Genomic DNA, 11,823 nt, shown 5'->3' with positions numbered 1-11,823 from the left:
GCCTACAAAAGTGTAGGGTCCCAGGGATAGGAGGAAACCATGCAGTGCTTAAGGAGTGAGACTGGGCTGCAAGAAAGAGCTATTGTCTGCTGTACTTAAGGCTATGTTCTTCAAAAATAAAGTTTTTTTCCTGTGAGTGGTTTGGGGGGGTAGATGCATCTAAATTTAAGAGATCAAAAAGGAACTTAAGAACAACACAGCTGTTGTGTTACTGCTATATTCTGTTGTTACATATGGTTCTTGAATCTTATTTATTATTTGATTTTTTTAAATTTTTTTTTTTTTTTTTGGTATTAAGTGTAGACCTAATCTCCACTTTAAGCATATGGTGCTGCAGAATAACAGGTACCATAGTTTATAAAAGAAGCAATGTGGTAGAATGGATAAAAAGTCAGACAGGGAGTCAGGGATGCCAGGGTTCAAATCCAGGCTCAGATGTTTAATAACGATGAGGCTATGGGCAAGATATCTAATTTGTCTAAGCCTCAGTTTCCTCATCTGTAAAATAGCACCTTTCCAAAAGAATTGTTATGAGGAGCAAGTGAGATGATTTTTGCAAAGCACTAAATACACACACATGCACAGATACTGAATTTAAGAATTAACAGGGAGACATTATATTGAGAATATTATGTGTTATCCTCATATATGCATATGTATAAATGAATGAGAACTTTCATTTTTTTAACTTTTTTAACTTTTTTTTAACTTTTCCCAGTTAATCCCTAAATCTAGTATAAATGCTAAGTACTGAATAAAAGCTATTAGTAATAAATGAAGACTGCAATATTATGTAAGTCCAAAAGTTTTAGCCAATTGTGTTTGCTGTCTTAATCAAAGATCAGTGAAGCAGAGTCATTTCCTCACTATCTGAGGAAATACCTTAATTAGAAAGACAAACATGAAGAAGGCATGAAATTATTATGAAAACCACAGATAATCATTGTCTACAGTCACTGAATTTTTTTTCACCAAACAGCACTAAATACTTTAGATTTTGACCAGCCCTATTAGATATGGTAGACCTTGGGAGACTTCTCATTTCACATGGATCAGACATGAAAGACAGAGAAGAGACAAACTTCCTCAAAGTTTCTGGTGAAAAAACAAACCACTGGCTTCTGAGCTGGCTCACTATGGAGATAAATGGCCCAAGCAGAGGTAAGTTCAAATCCTACCTTAATGCTTAAAAAGTCACTTAATCATTCCACAACTTTGGGATCCTTGTCTATAAAACAGAAAACCCAGGTTTTTAGTTTAAAATACTTATATTTCATGGTAAAATTTTAATATAGGACCCTTAGTTCAATAAATGCAGAAAAAGCAAAGGATAATTTCATTAGGAATTCCTGGTATGGAAACTCCTTCCACCAATACAATTCATCCATCCATGACCAAGTAGGTAATGAATTGCCTCAGGCATGTAAAAATGGACATACCCAAGGTCACATAGATAACAGATGTCAGAAATGGTACTTGAATTCAGATTTTCCTGACTGTGATACCATTATTGTATTTCCTTCTACTCCTATGTTACAATGATACTGCAAGACAAAATGAAAATAATAAAATAACAAAGTGAGATACTATAAAATCAGTACTTCGGCTATGATGGACATTTTGAATGTCAGAGATTAGATTTAAAAGACCTATGTTCAAATCCAGCCTCAGATATTCACTAGCTGTGTCATCCTGGGTAATGGACAGACTCCTTTTGCCTCGATTTCTTCAAGTGTAAAATGGGAACAATAATTGCAACTGCCTCACAGTGTTGTTGTGGTTATTCTATAAGATAATAATTGTAAAGGCCCAGACCTAGCACTTAGTAGATGCTTAATTAATGCTTGTATCTTTCCTTCCTTCCTTTTTGCCCCAACTCACATAGGCATATGTAGTTAATTGAACCAAGGTCCTCTAGCTTCCAATCCAGTGGTCTTTCTCTTGCCCTATAAATACTTAAATCACCATTGGTCAACTGGCACATCAGTTTGAATGGATTCAAATATAATTTACCAGTTTGTGAGTTTTAAAAAGCAGATTTTATTTTAAACAGGAACAATTTTTATCAGAGGAAAAAATGATTCCTACTTTGATAGGATTATTCAGAAATGTTCGAAGAAAATAACACTTTTAGAGAAATAAACAGAAATGTCTTATCTTTCTCCCACTCCCTAACCCCTGCCACCATCCAACATGCTTCCAAATAGAAAGTGTAAGAGAATACACTATCAAAATTCATTGAGCTATAACATCCTAAAATCTCTAAAATATGCTCTATAGGAATTTGGGGGGGGGCATAGGGAAGACATCTCTAGGTAGTAAAAATAATAAAAATCCAAACTGATAGAAGAAAATACATGGAATAAGACATTCAGAAGAAACAGACTATGCATATATTCTGAAGAAGTTTAGTCAATTCCAGGTTTAAGAGGAGACTGTTTCATTTGTTGAAGATTTTCCTGCTGTTTAAAAAATATTTGTAAATATATCTCATGAATTTCCATAACCAAAAAACATAGTACCTATTGGCCCATGTTCCAGTGCTAGTGTCTCTGAAACAGACAAATCTAGCTCAATGGGACCTGTGAGATCTTGAGTGCTCTTGACCTAGGGGGAAACCAAAGCCACTTCCACAAAGAAAAAGATATCAGGAAAAAAAATGTTCTAAACAAGAGTACAACAAGACCAAGGTTTTCAAAAAAGATCCCTGTTGGAGGAATTGGGGGTGGGGTGGGGGGAAGGTGAAAAATAACACAAATGCGGAAAGGTAGCTTCCAGTACCCCACATAGACCATCCGTGGCCAAATTTTGTAGTTTCTTCCTCTACAATATCTCTCCCACCTGTCTCTTTACTCACATGACTATCACGCTAGTCAAGGCTCTCCATATCTTTCACATGGACTGTTGCATATCCTCCTAATTGATCTCCCCACCTTTTCTCTCCTTTTTCCAATTCATTCTCCACACAGCTGCCAAAGTGATTTTCCTAAAGTATGGATGGATCTGATCATTTCACTCAATAAAACTTCAATGACTCCCTATTATTTCTTCAATTAAATATATCTATTTTCAGCATTCAAAATCTTTCACACTCTGATTCCCACCTACATTTCCAACCTCATTATATATGTCTAACCTTCCTATACCCTGTGGTCTAGCCAAACAGAGCTTGTTCCTGTTAAGATATGCAATCCTCCACACATCCCCCCATCTTCAAAACTTTTGTACTTGTAGTAATGGCATTTATTTTGCACATGTTGTCTCCCCTGTTAGAATGCAATCTCCTTGAGGGCAGGAATTATTTCATTTTTTTTCTTTTAGTGCCTACCACAATATTTGAAACCTAGAAGGAGCCTGATAAATTCTTATGGATTACTTTTGTAACACTAAATCAGGATGTTTGATTTTAACTAAGAAAACTTTCTTCTTGGTACAAAAATTAGTCCTTTAGGAAGCCTAGAAACTCTTCAAAGATGGGTTGCCAATAGATCCGAGCTTCCTACATTTCAATTTACACACATCAAATCCCTGCTCTACTCATTTTATACCTGTGTCAACTGGGCCAAGCCATTTAAGTTCTCTGAGCCTCAGTTTCCTCATCTGTAAAATGAGACCAGATATAAAATCAGCTATATGACCTCTGAGACACCCTCCAGTTCTAGATTCTATGATGCTATGAATTCCATTCCACAGCTATTTTTCACCATACATGGTGAGTATGGGTATACCAACCAGAGAATCTGGTTGCTCAGCACAAAGTCAAAGTTGCAACCTGAAAAAAAGAAAAAACACCTCAAAATCTATCTCCTACTACATAGTCTTCTTCAGATAAAAAGCAATTCATTTTTTATTTCCATATTGCAAATTGAAGATAATTCTGTTTCTTTCAGTACTGACAAATCAATCAGGAAAGGTGGTAAATGTTAGCTTCTAAGTCATCTATTTAAACTTACTTTAGAGCCATTTGTTTCTTGCCAAGCTCTGAAACCACTTTATCTAGAATGGTACTGATAACAATTAAAGTCTCTCAGCCTTAACCTGAGCTTGGATTAAAGCCAATTACAAGAAGCATTAATAGAAGGTGAATGTTTTCTCCAAGGATAAGAACATTACAAGAACTGCACAATATACATCTATATAAATATTCTAGTCATGTCATTATTAATCCTGATTCATAGCTAAAATATAAACAGTTAAAAGAATATCTCTTTCTAATTGACTTCATGTGTAAGAGTTGATTAAACTCATGCTGGTGGAAGAGTCTATGGGGGAAGGGGGAGAGGGAAAATTAGAGTCAAACATCCACAACTTTTATTCAGTGCTAGTAGAATGTAAATGTAAACGGATCAGGAAAAATTTCTTTTTGTATTTGTTCCCCAAGGGCTTTGGATATAGTTGCTTAATAGTAAAGTTTTGTCAAATTTAATTGAATTGCCTACTATGTACAAAGCCTTGTGTTAGGCACTGGGAAAGGTACAAAATTTAGACAAGATAACCTCTATGTTCATGGAGCTCACAGGCTAATAATAACCCATATTTGCATAGCATTCTTGAAGTTTATAAAGTGTTTTCTCAACTCTACAAGGTAAGTAATTCAGACAACATTGCCCCCATTTTACTAGTAAGAAAACTTAAGGTCTAAAAGATTAAATGAGTTACACATGATTTTAAAGTTGATAAATGTCAAGGGTAAGATTCAAACTGTTGTCTCCAAAGCACAATACCAGTTGTTTCAAATATATAGAAATAGGGTCACTGTACTCTATATAAAGATTATTGTGGATTACATATTGTCTTAGAAAACCGTATTTTAACATTATTTATGTTCTATTGTATTTTTATTTTATTAAATACATTCCAATTACATTTTAATTTGATTCAGCAGCACTAGGGAGTGTTGTCCCCCATTGCCGTCTGAGTAGTGCATTTTAACATGTCTGCACTAGATCACACTGCTTCTATAGGCAGTCATGGAAATTTTCCCCTAAGTACTGCTTTGCCTGCATCCCAAAAATTTCAGAATGCATCATGGTCATGTGAAATTTTGCTTCTATGACTTGTTCCTGAAAACATTAAGATTTAGTATTAAGTTATTTGATCTCTAATTTTCAATCCCTTCTCTAGCATGCCTTTGTCAAACACAATTTTGTTATGTTACTGTTAGCAAAGTATACACTCAATATTTCTCCTTTTCTGTATTTGTGTGGTTCCTATGCCATAACACATGATCAGTTTTTTTTTTTCAGAAGTGCCATACAGAGCTGAGAATATGTATATTCTTTTCTATTCCCATTCAACGGTCAATTTCTTTCATGGTTGGTGGTTGGTGGTTCTGGATGTTGGATCTGTCTTCATCTGATAGGGCCCTGATAGGTCCTATTAGTCTTTTAATCTATTTGTCCCTGTAAATTGTTTAACTTTTCTTTATGTATTTAGTTGTTATATTAGTTGGTCCTTATAGATTAAGAATTGATGATATTGATTCATTATAGTGTCATTTTTAATTTGTTTTTAATTTTATTTTTAATTTATGGAATGAAACAAGCATTTCCATGATGTAACACAATTACAAAAAAAGATTGTACATGAAACTGCAAATTTACCATACACAACTTGCAAATATACAACAAAATTGTCGTAATTTTTTAAAGAAAAAATTTTTCCCTCTCCTGCCAAGATGATTACCATTAGACACAAATTGTTACATACCTGTAAAATCATATAGTTCTTTTATCAGTTCTTTCTCTGGGTGCAAATATTCTTCATATGTCCTTCATACTTAATTTGAGTATTTTTAATAGACAAAATAATTTATTTGCTTTAACTTGTTTTCAAAACAATATTGCTGGTGCTGTATACAATGTTCTCTTATTATTCCCAAAGAGTGTAAGTATTTTAATATTTTGGGGGCATAATTCCAGATTGTTCTCCAAAATGTTTGGATCATTTTACAATTCCACAAACAATTAACATTCCAATTTTTCCATATCCCCTCCAACATTAGTCATTTTCCCCTTCTATCATTTTAGCAATCTGGTAGGTGTTAAATGATATTTCAAATGTCTTCAATCATAACTTGGTTTTCTGATTTATCTCTTTTAACCAAGCCTATTTTTCACTTCTGCCACATGTGAGATCATGACAGACTTTTCCTGAAGAATTTGTTCCATCCCCTTGTTTTAACTGTTTCAGGTATGTTCCTTACAATCAACATGTTGGTGGATTGTGCTTTCTAATACATTTTGCTCACCTGGTTTATGGATGAGTTCATTCCATTCACATTGATATTTAAGAACACTAATTTTGTATTTCCCTCAATTCTGTTCTATTATACTTTTTCCTCTAATTGTTCACCACCATACCCAAGAAGCTGACTACTGCCCTATACTACTTTTACTTCTTTTGACCTGTCCCTCTTCTCTCCACCCAGACCCAAATCAGAGTTTATTGTGCTTTCTTTCTTTCCTTTTAAATTCCTCTTCATAATCTACCCTCCAAAATTGAACTTTATCTGTGATTAAGCCCTCCCTGAATCTATTCTTTATCTAATCTCCCCCACTCCAATCTCTTTTCTCCTGGTTGGTTCCTATTTTTCTATTGAAATTAATATATTCCCACACCAAGCTTTGTGTGTTTGCACATGCGTCCATGTATGCACGTGTGTATATGTATTTGAATCACCTTGGGGGCAGGAGGCAGTTCAGATGAAGTGAAATTCAAGTGATGTCCACTACTCCTAAGCTTTCCTCAATATTTTACTCTTCATTTTCTATACCTCAATTATATGAGACAATAAGCTCTACCCTTCTTTTCCTAGAGTGTTTCTTTTGCTTCCTTCTCATGAGATCATCAAATCCCAACAACCAATGCTTAGTACCTCTGTTTTACTTAATTCCCTCTAGGATCTTGAATAACATTTGGGTTCTGAGAGGTCACTCATTTCTTCTTCTCCTCTCCCCTTAGAATACAAATATTTTATTCTTGTGTAGTTCCTTTCAATTGCCCAAATGTATTTTTTATATTGCTCTTGACTAGTGTATTTACACTCCTAAACTTCTACTTAGCTCTTGTCTTCTTGGCAGGAATCTTTGGAAGTTTTCTTTTTTATTAAAGGTCCCTTTCCTCAGTAAGATTGTTTTCAGTTTTGCCAGGTAAATAATTCTTCATTTTAAGGCTCCATCTTTGGATGTTTGAAACATTATAGGTCAAGTTCTACTATCTGATAGGGAGTAGCTCCCCACTCTCATGTAATTTTGATTGTGGCTCCTTGATATCTGAGTTCTTTCTTTGTGATTCTTGCAATATGTTTTTTCCTTTGATCTAGAAGCTGTAGGATTTGGCTATGATGTTCCTAGAAGTTTTCATCTGAGTATTTTCTCTGTCTTCTGATATCTTTAAATATGGGATCCAGGCTTTTTGGTTGTTTGTTGTTGTTGTTGTTGTTTTGGCCATTGAGTCACTGATTTAAATGTCAACTTTCACACAAGATACAGAATAAGAATACAAGAATAGCTACAAACATTTTTCCACTGTTGTACCAAAATTTCACCAGGAAAAAACACTGATATGCTGCCCTGGAAATTTCTTATAAATTAGCTTTATATAATCAACTATTCTAGTACAAAGAAATCTGTTTTCTGGAATAAAATTCCCTGAATAAGAAGGAGAATCATTGAATGTCTGGGCTATAAGGGAACTTAAAGATCATTTTATATGAAGCCTTCACATTACATATGAGTAAATTGAGTCACAGAGAGAGAATGACTTACCTGAAATCATGGGATCACAGTTCACAGATTCAGAGCAAGTACAGAACTGAGCATCCATCAAGTATGATACTACTCTTCCTCTTCCACCCCCCCACGCACACACCCCATTTTGAAGACAATGATATTGAGACACAGAGAAGCTAAATGACTTACCCAGGGTAATATATCTACTAAGAATTCAAGGTCAGACTGGAATCTGGATCTTTCTGCCTGCAAGTTCAGGGCTATATCCATTATGTTCACTTCCTCTTATACAACTAGTTAATGGTAGAGCCAAGAGACCTAGGTCTCTAAACTCCAAGTCCATGACTCCTTACAATTTTTCATTATCTGGTTTTAGTTTTTTTAATGCCATAGTGATCTATATGCTCTATTTCTCCAATTTGCTTTCGGGGTTCACATCAAAACTAGAAATGACTTTAGAGATTATTTAATCCAAAGATTCTTAAGTAAGGTAGGGTCCACAGATTTCCCGCAGTGAGTCATGAATAGATTGCAGAGGTCCTATAAATATTAATGGAAAAATAACTACATCTTTATTTTCACTAACTCTAATTGAAATTTAGCATTTCCTTTAATTATGACTTAAAAATTATCCTGAGGAATTCATAGGCTTTACCAGCCTGCCAAAGGGGTCTCTAACATAAAAAAATTTAAGAATCCATGATCCAGTCAACTCCATTTTACAAATCATGAAAAAGACTAAAAGAAAAAAAAAAGAAAAAAAAAAGAAGTTAACTCAAGATTTGCTCAAAGTCTTATAGCTAGCTAGTGACAGGCTCAGAAGTCTCTTCCTGGCTCTCATTCTACTCCTATTTCCACCTGCGTGGTTATGCAAACATAGAATTCCTATGCTTCAATTTCTCAAAGGATATGGGTACCCCTCACTAATGAGCAAAAGTCATCCATTTATTTTCATCCTGTACAATTTTTATCCACGTATATTCTCACATAAATCCTCTATAAAGGCTTGCTCAATAAACAGAAGATCATTGTTAAAAGACTTTCCTCTAGATTATTTACATTATATGGATAACAATGAAAAGCTCAGGAGATATATATATGTATATATATGTAACATATAGAATAAAGATATATACACACTTGTAGATGTGTACCTAGATATATACATATACATGTGAATTTATATACATGTACATAAATACATGTATGTATGCCTTTAATATCTTTGTGTGCATATAAATTCATGTATATAATTGCATGTATCTATGTGTACATGTATATATATATGTATATATGTCTGTGTATATGTATGAAAAGACCTTTCAGTATTTCTATAAAAAAATGTTCTTTGTTACTAATGACGTTGAAACTACCACATTTGTACTCATCACATGATTCCCCAATTTGTTAAATGAGGAAGTAGAAATAGCACTAAGAAGACAAATACAGGAAGGAGGAGCTGAGCCATACCAAATATACAAAAAGGAAATTAATGCAGGAAACAAAACAATTCTGAGGACTTTGAAGGATTGATTCTTTACAGAAATATTGAAGAGGGGAAGATGCTAGATAGTTTTTTAAAACAGATTAATGAAATACAAGCAAGACTGTCAGCAACTACCTATTTATATGCCTCCCTTCACATCTTTAAAAAAATATCAGAATGATCTACACATAAATATAAATCTACACATTAATAGGAATATAAAAATAATATCCCTGATGAAAAATATATGAGAAGGGAACAGGCATGCTTTTGAGAAGGCAGCAGATCACAATTACATCATTGTCTGAAAAATGAGAACTCCTAAATAGAATAAAACAGCGATGTCAAATTCAAATAGAAATGAGGTCACTAAGCTCTATGTAAGAATTCCTGGTCCTGTATATTGACTTAAATAAATCATATATTAACATCATCTATATCCTATTGTATTTTTGTATTGAATATGACTCAATTACCTTTATATCTGGTTCAGGCCACATTTGGAAGTTTTGGGCTGTGGTAGGGTCCCTATGTGTCTGACACCCCACAAATAAAACAATTTAAGTGGAAATGGCACCATACACCCATAAGGCAATCATGTCAAGCCCACTATTATTTATGCTATTTTTAATTTAAAATTTCCAAACTTCATTTGCTTTCCTAGCATTGATGCTTCTTCATCCTTCCTAATAGCAAACAACAAAAAAGGAAAGAAATCTGTAACTGAGGAGAAAAGACTTTACATAAAGATTATTCCTCATTCATCAAATATTGATTCAAGACCTACTATAAGACACTGTGCTAGGCACATTTGGATTCTTCCCTCAGGAAATTTACAGCTCAGTAGTCTATGACTGGCTTATTCAATTTAATAATGCAAGAAACTAAAATGAGGAAACAGCTGGGATGAAAGATGAGCTTTGGGGAATGTGAAAGTTAAAGAAAATTTAATGACTCCAAGAGTTTGAAAGTCATAAATAAAAACCAAATGGTCCCCTTTTCTAACAGCATAAATAATAGGGAAGAAGAGGATGTTTTTTTTTAAATAGGTGGATCCATTAGAAATTACAGGGCTAGTTGGCACATAGCTCTTATTGCAGTATCTTTTCTTATATAATCTGTATCTCCGAGGCAACACAGATGCATCTATTTTTCACTGTTATCTAGAAGAAAGTGGATTTTCTTTTGCAAAGCAAATTAGATTTTTAACATTCAAGACTATAATGGCTTGACCCCAAGTTAGTGCTTATACTCTTTTCAATACTTTCTTTGCCTTAAATGAGGCAAGTGCCAACAAAGCAGTTGGTTCTTATTCTTATTCCACAGTGCCTTAGAAATGTAATTACTATTCCATATTGGGCCCCAGTATTCCAGTTACAGTTAATTAATGGGGTGGGAATTATGTACACAATTACTAACACTATAATGCTATATCAATGAAAAGTTATCCATTTTAATAATGCTTTATAGGCTACATTGGTGTTATTCTTGGCATTTTCCCCATTGGCTGTAAAAATGCGAAAGGATATTTTAAATACAATCATTACAAATGGAATAGTGAGCAAAGTGTAAAAGAAGTCCACAGATAAAATGTTCACAGTCAAAATGAAAAGCATTATTCCAAGGTACATTCAACACTTTTTTTCTTACTCAAATTTAACTAAACACAATAGGGAGGAATTTATATAAAAGAACCTGTCAAAAAAAGAAAAACAGAAGTTAACGTTGAACTGGTGTGTGTGTTCATCCTTTATTGCCAAAGAAGAACATGCCATCAGAGAAATAATGACATGACTTGCACTTGACTTTGTTTTGAGTGAGGGAGTGCTGTGCAGCTCACCAGCCTCACTTCTCCTCCAGAGCCATCTGAATCCAGTGACCAGATATTCATCAGGATGACTGGAGATGACCCAGGATGAGGCAATTGGGGTTAAGTGACTTGCCCAAGGTCACACAGCTAGTGAGTGTCAAGTGTCTGAGGTGAGATTTGAACTCAGGTCCCCATGACTCCTGCACTGGTGCTCTATCCACTGCACCACCTAGCTGCCCATTAATGGAGGAGAACAGGACAATGGTGACCGCATGGATTATTCAAAATTGGAGCAAGGTTCTGCATACAAGTTAATAAATTATTTGACCTTCAAAATCCTTCTTAATTCCATGCAGAATTAAGGGATAAATTTAGTTGAAGAGAACCAGTGCTCTAACTCTGTTAGCAGTATAAAAAAATTATCAAAGTAGAGAGGAAAAGATGACACTGCACTCAGATGTATCTTTACTGTTTGAGGAAAGCAGGGCCGTGGAAGGTGGCTCATGGCACTCACTAATAGCCACTAACATTCATACAATTTTCTAAGGTTTGCAAAATGCTTAGAGTAACATGTCATCTCATTTGATCCTCACAATCACTTGTTGAAGTAGGTGATGTTTTCATTTCCATTTGCAGATAAGGAAATTGAGGCTGAAGAAGGTTAAGTGACCTTCCCAAGGCCAAAGAGCAGTCTGTGTGGCAAGATTTGAACTCCTATCCATTATATCTCCTAATTGCCAACAAATTTGGCCCGTTGAATATGAAGTCTATCTAAACTCCTAATCATATCCCTT

This window comes from Notamacropus eugenii, chromosome 1 (genome assembly GCF_028372415.1).
Source record: "Notamacropus eugenii isolate mMacEug1 chromosome 1, mMacEug1.pri_v2, whole genome shotgun sequence".
Taxonomy (NCBI): Eukaryota; Metazoa; Chordata; class Mammalia; order Diprotodontia; family Macropodidae; genus Notamacropus; species Notamacropus eugenii.
Note: the sequence above shows the minus strand (reverse complement) of the source record.